We start from the raw sequence: 8,841 nt of genomic DNA, 5'->3' as shown, positions 1-8,841 counted from the left end.
GGCAGCCCCTTGTCAAGGCCCTGCTGCTAGCATGAAGCCACCGAGGCCGCCCCAGTCAGGCCGCGGCTGAAGCCAAGGCCCTGCTACCTGCATGGAGCCCCTGAGGATGCCCTGGCAAGGCCAAGGCCCGTGCCCCTGCACAGAGCTGCCCCCGCTGCTTCACTAGGGCTGCTGCCTGCACAGGAGGTGGGGTGAGCAAGTGGGAGGGTATTGGGTCTTGGGACCTGCAAAGGCATTGTCAACAGGGAAAGATTTTTTTTGAGAAAGTAAAACTATAAGCCTGCCTGAACTGTCTTTCTCTCTTAATCGCAGGGTTTATATAGTCAGGCTGCCTCTTTTAATGATGTGCAGCTCCAGGTAGCATTTACCTGCAGAGGAAACTGTTCATTTTGCATTCCTGATGGGGAAATATATAAGTTATGGGGTAGAGGAGGAACCCCACAGATCCCAGCAGGAACAAAATTAATGTGGTAAATAATATGGATGAATTGATGTTTGATACACAAATCAGAACTGTAGTGTGCTGGAAGAGGCCTTTGCTTTCTTACAAGTCACTTAATTAGTCTGTTTGGCACAGAATTAATTACTGCCTTTTTTTTCCCCCCCCTCCTTATATGTTAGACTATTAAAAATCCATTATTTGGTTTCAGCAGTTCAACAGGTCTTGCCAAATAGCTGAGTCTCTCAAGAAAACATATACCACTGGTTAATTTATAAACTGTCAATTTTAGTAATTTCTTAGATAGCTTGATCCTGTAGAAGCTTCATTTTAAAAAGTATGGTTCTTATTGTGAAAAGACTTTCTTAAGGGGCTAAGAGTTTTTAAGATCGTTAAAATAATTCTGTCAAAAGAACATATTCCTCACAGATTTACCAGATCCATCTGGACATAGAACTGAACACTACATCCTGATTCTGGAAAAAAGATGGAGCCTTAATGATGGGCTACTAGTTTTTAGGGTCACCCTAAAACACACCTTTAGGTACACCCTGCCTGAATATAATTGGTTATCACTCCTTTCAAACAAGCAACTGCTCCATCCAGACCAGAACTTGGCTATTGAAAGACTGAGATGAAAGGCAAATCTTGTTTCAAGATTAGGAATGAGGGAGAAAAAAAAACAAACCCAAAAGAGTAGTAAGAGATGATCAAACTCTTAAAAATATGCTGAAACCATAAAGCATTCTAGCATCTTATTGAATTTTTGGTTTCCTTATTACAATTTCTTGGTAGCATTTGGGGCACCTCCCAAAAATGCACCACAGAAAACTTTTCAATTCTATGAATTTGGGTAAGTTGTATATTTCTTATGGATAAGATGAGATTCAAGTGAGAAAATTCATACTCTTTAGGTTATGCTCCTGTTCACAGGGAAGAAATATAAGTATCTGTGTTTAGAAACATTTCATGGGAGTTTTCCGTATATGTATTAAATATGAGATGTTTTATTCTCAATATGTCTTAGAAATAATTTGTAATAGGCTTGGGGAAAAAAAAAAAACACCCTGAAAGAAATGAATGCTAAAATTTGTGAGGCAGCATAGTTTGCAAAAGCTGTTTCCCAAATCACACCTTTTGGTTTCCTCCCACACTTAAGTGTACTACTAATGCTAGAAACTGAAACTGGCTCAGAAATGCAGCACGAGGTGACATGCTTGCATGTTCCCGTTAGGGACTTAAAGAAAGATGGCATGTATAGACCTAGCAAAAGCATCTCATCATTTGATGAGTGTTCAAAACTAACATTGAGATATTATATGCTACCACATGTCTTCATTCCTTTTTGTGGGCACCTTGGTCAAAAGGAGTGGTTGGGGTCATTTCCTGTATGTGTAGAAGGTTCCTAAAATTAAGTGGTATTTCAGGAAGAGAGAGGTTTTCCACAGTTGTGGATGCATAGAGGGATAATTCTGAAAGAAGCACTGCTAAGAAGAGCTTCTGTTTTTATATCACTCCTCTTTCCTTTTTCTACAAAAGGCATGAAATTGGCTTAAGTCATGATTGCACATAATGCTGCGCTCAACTGTCTTCTGTGTAGCAAACTGTCTTACAAGTACCCATTACAAATTATCATATTGTTGATGAATTATTCCAGTATTTGCCTTCCAGTTAGAATGAACAATAGTTTTGCTTTTCAGTTTACATTGTTGGTGGCATCACATCTGTTTTCTGAACTATTTTGGCAGGCTTCCAGCTGCCTCCGCATTCTGCACACTCCCTAACTATTTGACCTATTTGTTTGTGTGTCCTCTGCCCTGTCAAAATTCTTATACAGGTTCTGCCTATTTTCATTTGCTGAGAGTCAGAACGACAGTTTTGCATTAGTCTTGTATCTTGTGTCCTTGTTAGACTTTCAGCCGAATCCTGGCTTAGATCCTAATTCTGTTTACTCCCTAAGGGAAAGATGAAGGTGTGGGAAGCCTTAGGGCACAGATTTTAAACTTCCTCCAATGCACTGAGACTTTTAAGGGCCTAATCTATTTGGATCACAGTAGAGCACACCATACTGGTTGCTCTGTATTAGAGAAAAAGTGATGAAGAAGATGACCTGCAAGAAAGAGGAGAGAGCTGCAACTGAGGGGCACTAGCAAGCTTTAAGAATGGACCAAGAACCACACAAATTTCAATAGCAAAAGTCAGGCACCTGGGTCAGAGTAAGTCCATGTATCAGAGCAGGCTGGAGACAAGCCTGGCTAGAAGTCAGCTTTGCAAGAGAGCCTGGGGGTCCTGATGAGCAGCAAGGTGAATATGGTTCCTCCAGCCATGTTCATGAAGGGGCCAGCTTCATGCTGAGCCATGTTAGGAAGGCAAAGCCAGTAAGTCATGAGAAGTTACTATTTCCCACTTTATTTAGCACTTGAAAGCCCATGAAGCAAGAAGACTGGGTTTGTTAAATACAGAGAAGGAGAGAGCCAGCTGCCATTTTATTTAAGCTATCCAGTGCGTACAGGAAAATGTAGAGCCAAATGTAGAGCCAAACTCTTCTTTGTGGTGCGCAGTGCCAAGGATAAGAGGCAAGTGCTAGAATTTGCAGGAAAAGAAGTTCAGATAGATAGGATAAAGGAAAAACCAAATCTAATGGTTAAGCACCTAGTTTTACGATTATTGACAAGGATGGAGATTCTGCAGTTGACAAGATGAGGTTGTCAGCTTCCTGACCTGATTTTGCATTTTTCCCTGCTTTGAGCAGGAGTTTGGACTAGAGACCTCCCAAGTTTCTTTCCAGCCTAAATTATTCCACAATACTAAGAGTACGGGACCCCCACCGAGCTTGAACCACCTGTCCATACAGCAGTAAGCTAAACAGATTTGGATACCTGACACCCTCAAGCTCTAATTTATTTTGGGCACAGCTGATACACAAGAAAATATCACTATCTGCATAAAACACCTCTTTAACTGACAGCCACAAGCTCTTGAATATAAAAATGGCTGAGTTTCCATAGAAACCAAGTTGGATAATCCTTCCTGTATCCAGCCATTTCACTACAGTAGAGGATCAAAGCTGTCAGCACAACTATACAAAGAAAAAAAAACCAAACCACACATACTAGTAAGCATCACCCTATGACATGGATGGAGGTCATAAAAGGGGTGAATACTTCTCTAGGTATATGTCATACCATGCAATACCAATAACAGACTTCAGTGCTGTAAATTATCTACACTATTTTTAAAGCAGAGAATCAGTGCACAGCATCTCTTACCAGAAAATAAAGGCTGAGTGTATGTATGATGGCAGCTGGGATGCATCTAGGACATATGCTGACCCAGCTGCTAAGAAGTGCTCTGAGGGTTTTGCCATTTATGGGGGATTTTTGTTTGTTTTGGTTTTTAATTCCTTGAAGTGACCGAATAGTGCATGTCTTCCTATGTTAGGATTGCCTGTAGAAGTGCGCATACATTTACTGACCTCATATGCCTCCTTCCTTTTTATGTACTGGGTACTCAATGGTAATACCCTATAATTAATCACTACACTAACCCATTGTCTCTAAAAGACAAGTGCAAGCAAACGTAATTGTAGTCTCAAGTACCTTATGCAGCCAGCTAAAACCCCCCTAGTCCAATTTTAATCTGTAAAGTGGCTGGAATAAGGTCTTCCCTCCCCTTGTTTCTGGAGACAGCATCCCACAGCAAATGAGACAATACTTTTTATCTTTGCTACTGCTAAAGAAGCACAGTGAACAGAAACCGTTCCTCATCTCTTCCACTTTAGGGTCAATCCTGCAGTACTTAGGCACCGAATCTCACTGTTAAGAGATGACCAGCACTAAGAAACTTGCACAAGAGGAGAGGAAATAAAAAAAGGTTTATCATATTTCTAGGAACTTGGCTCAGTCACAGAGTTAGTTTTTCAATAACAGGAGTAAGAGAACAAAGGAGACTTGAGAATATCCTGCAAGCAAGAAGCTGACAGTAGAGAGGGTCAAGATAGAGTGAACTTAGCTGCACATTTCAAGGGATTGTGCATTTATATTAGCTAGCAAGGGCCTACCTAAAGCTCCTTCATTCGCAGGGACAGATGCCAGCCTGCAAAAATGGTGTCTCAAGGCCTAAAAGCCAGCAAAGTTCCTGAGTGGTCAGGAAGGAAAAAGTGAATAGGTTTTCTGCAGTGTGCAAGAGGCTGAACAAAGCTGTTGTGTCTCTCCATGCAGAACTGTACTGCTTGTACTCCATTTAGATTTTGTTTTTTAATAAAGGGCAATAAAGATTAAGCAAAAAACACATTTGAGGAGATAGTGTTCAATTATTTTCAGCTCAAAATATACAGAGGTTATTCAATAAATGTAATTTTTAAGGCTGATGGACACTTACAAAGCATAATAATTCCTAAATACCTTAACAGCCAATCCTCCCACCCAGCTCATATACCACACATAAAATAGCACACTTCCAATAGATGTTTGGACAGTAACAGAGGCAAAAAACACACAGTTCGCAGTTAGACCACACAGTCTGAGAAGCAAGGCACTGTTCTAACAACAGTATCCCTCCCCAGCAAATCTGTAGTCAGCATTTAGAACAATATCCAGCTAAATCCATGAAACTATTGGCTCACCAAGCACACCACACTTAATCCAGAAAACTCCAAAACCACCCCACTTCTCTTTCAAAGAAGCCTGCAACACAACCCACTAACCCTGCTTCAACAACCACTCTTTGTAACTTCCTACTCACCTAACCCCAGCCGCTACTTGTACAGCTATTACAAAGCTGAGCACACTCAGTAATCAGCTAAATGAATCTTGCTGGCCATCCCTCACAAGCCATTTAATGGCCTTCTACCCTTCTTTGTCTTAAGGTCTTTTCTGCCAGCTCCTAAGACTACCTAGGTGGGAGTTAAGATGCTTTTAGGTCAAAGAAGAGGACTTAACCACCTATGTCAGTCAGACATCTTAGACTAACACCCCAAATGTTCATCTTTAATTGTAGAAGTTGGGAACAGTTCATAAAAATTGCAGTGAGAATTTTTCTAGTTTGTTACCACTGTTAAAGCTATGACACCAGCCATGCATGTTTGTTTATAAGCCTTGAAGCCCACTTAAGGAGAGTAGGGAGGTACATGTAATGGGATAGAGGTTCTCTGAGTAGCCACAGTTTATCATAGAATAATAGAATGGTTTGGGTTGGAAGGAACCTTAAAGATCATCTAGTTCCAACTCTCACCACCCCACAACCCCCTGGTAAATTAATTACAGTGTAGTTAAGAAACTTCATGTATCCATGTACAAAAAGAACTTGAGTGCTGGGGAGTTTTAGACAATATACACTGTACTTGCTCAGTAGTATTCTACCCTTTCTCCACAGCAGTACTGGCATTCAAGCTACACACTCAAAATTGGGTAGAGCAAATAATTACAGATGGCAAAATACTGACAGGTAGCTCTAGAGAGTGATGATTTTCTGTGTTGTGGTGGCTCTGTGAGCCAAAAGCACAAGGCAGCTCTTCTGTTGATGTAGGTGCATGAGTGACCACTCTGATGGACAGTGCAGCTCACCAGTGATAGCCAGGATATAATCCAGGACCAGAAGCTGAGAATAAGAAGTCACTGCCAAAATTCAGAAAATAGAGTGTAGCAGAATATCTGTAGGCTCAGCTGTTGACTAGCCAAAAATCAGCCAGGGGGAATGGCTCAGCTGCACTCCCAGCATCTATTTGACCACATGGGGCTTACACCGGTCTGCTGGTAAGCAGGGCTGGTTTGTTCAGCTATTGCTAACAGTTGTGGGATAATAATGATCATTCATATCTAGTAGAACTAGCAGTGAGATAAACTCCCTACAGATGTCCCAGACAGCCCCATTTGCCACTTAAAGCTGTGGAGATACTAATGCTCATACAGGCTTCAGAATCCCTGATTTTTTTATTTTTTTTTTTTTTATTTCTTTCATAATACCATTTGATCTTCATTGTTCCAGTTACCATATCTGTAAGTTTGGATCCATATTTGTAAGACTGGATCTTTAGTTGCTGAAAGCTTCACCCCCTTTCTGCTCCTTTTTAAGGTTATTTGGATACAGAATGTATTCTGGATAGTAACTGTCTATGGATCTATTAATTAAAAGTAGATTTAAATAAGGCTTGGCAATCATGAAATACAAAGAAATGTATTGTAGAAGTAGGAAGATAAAAAACATGTCCAGAGAGGCCAGGAGACCCTGCATGTACCTCTCCCTCTCCTGGCCTCTCTGGACATGTTTCTTATCTTCCTTCTTCTACAATACATTTCTTTGCTAACACTTGTTACAAAGGTTCAATGGCCTGTGTAGTTTTAATGTGTCTGTCATTGCCAGGCAAAACCAGGACAGCATCAAACTTCCTTCTCCCTAGCCTCTCTTCAACCAATGGCTACACTATACAACACCCTGTAATATTGTATCAAAGGTCATACTGTTTCTGCTACCCAGCAAAAGTCTCTGAATTCAGAAAATAGTTCATTTGTTACATTTATTTCTGCTTTTTGATTCAATGATTTAAGTCTTAGAGACTTCTGATACAGCTCTCTATGTAGCTGAAAAGATGCAACCTTTTTTTAAGCATTAACCACATTAAACCACAAAACCAGAGTTAATGTGGTTTCTCTGAATCCTTTCGGAATTTGGACCATATCTCACCTTACTTTGTTTCTGCTGTATTTATTCCCTTCTAGTGAAGTGGGAAATTTCTGATCAAGGCCTAGCAACTCCTACTCTTCAATTGCCTTTCTTACTATATGATCTCCCTTGCCTCAATCCATCACTTTTAATATTCCCCAGAAGCAAATCAAATGATACAGTAATGTTTTGTCTGTTTCAAAAGCAGTAATCTTATTTCTAGGAAAAGCCTCTACCTGACATGAAAATTAATCCATTTTTCATCTCTTCAGCTGATGATGGATAGTTTCCCCCATACAATCAACCTGAATGTGCTCCTGACAGAAGGCTGTCTCATCAGAGCTCTTCTTCTGAGCTGCTTGCCTTGGGTTTTCCTGGCAAAGAGCAGATAACAATTAATATTTCAGTTGTTTTGGTGGGGTTTTTATCATCCAATTTACCATGCAATGCCACCTAGCTTCTTTTTGGTTTGGCCAGTGTAGGGTAACTTCCCTCAGGCAGAACAATAAACATTTTTGGTTTTCTTGTGGTCATGCAGATAGCTCCTTCCTCAGTGACCATACACAGAATACCTTGCAGTACTTTCAGAGCTTTCCAGTGCTGCATTCACTGTCTATGGCTGGCACAATTAAACAATAGTTCCATTTCTTCCTTGTTTGTTTGGATTTGCTGGGTTTATTCTGCTATTGCTTCCCTGACTGCTGATGACCTCTTGTGACTGTCCCTTGTGCCATTAAGCTATTTCCCTGGCTGTTGTAGGAGAGGCTGTTATAACTGCCTTAAGTAGCCGTATGAGCTAAGTTATTTCCGTTTGCTAACGTGTTTTGGGTTTGGGGTGGGGTTTTTTTCCTAATGTGCTCTGACAACTGGGTAGAGTCTGTGAGCTCTAACTGCTACAACTTCTGACATTCTTCAAAGACAATGGAAAGGGTAGATTACAGGATGGTAGAAATGGGCTCATGAAATTTTGAGAGCTTAACAGACATAAAATGCAAGTCACTTCCAGCTAGCTTTTCCAGGTGTTTCCCCATGTGCCATTGGGGACCTTTCTACAGTGTCAGTGGCAGCCCTAGAAAAAGGTACAGGATAGCCCTTGGTAGTGCCTACACTGGAGGAAATTCCAGCAGGGAATCATGGTGAAGTGGAAAACAGTTGTGCATGCTAGCTTGAAGTTGTCACAATAAAGGAACTTACTTTTAAGTCTACGGTTTCATATAGTATTTTATAGAAGGCCAGTTGGAAACACGCTCAGCTAAGGAAAACGAAAAAGCAAAGACAGGGAGAGAGGAGAGCTTTCAGATTCTATTCTAAAATATCAAGAGAAAGATGGAAGGTGCAGTTGATATTGCAGCAAAGTTATCTGAGGATATTAGGCAATTTAGAATTTGGCAAAATTACATCCGTTCTTTGTTACAAATGATGCAGAAAAGGGAAAGAAAAAAGGCGTTCTGGTTGTGGTTGGGAAGTGAAACTCTCGCCAAATAAAAAAAATATCCCCACGTGCTACATACTCTGACTCTTGGACTGAAAACCCAGGAGTCAGAATACTTGTTTGAAAAACCACATTCTGCCACTTCGGTGTACACCTGCCTGTCATCATTCAGAATAATTTCTTCAGGGTAGAAGTGACTGAAGAGTTGGACTGATTTCTTTTCTGTGACAGGCGGGGGTCAGAGGACCATTTGTAAAGCAAAAGGCACAAACCTTTGCTGATTCTGTTGTCTCACAGATTTCATTCTGCT

This window comes from Nestor notabilis, unplaced genomic scaffold, assembly GCF_000696875.1.
Source record: "Nestor notabilis isolate BGI_N333 unplaced genomic scaffold, ASM69687v1 scaffold24562, whole genome shotgun sequence".
NCBI classification, from domain to species: domain Eukaryota; kingdom Metazoa; phylum Chordata; class Aves; order Psittaciformes; family Psittacidae; genus Nestor; species Nestor notabilis.
The sequence above is the reverse complement of the archived record's forward strand: the minus strand, read 5'-3'. Positions refer to the sequence as shown.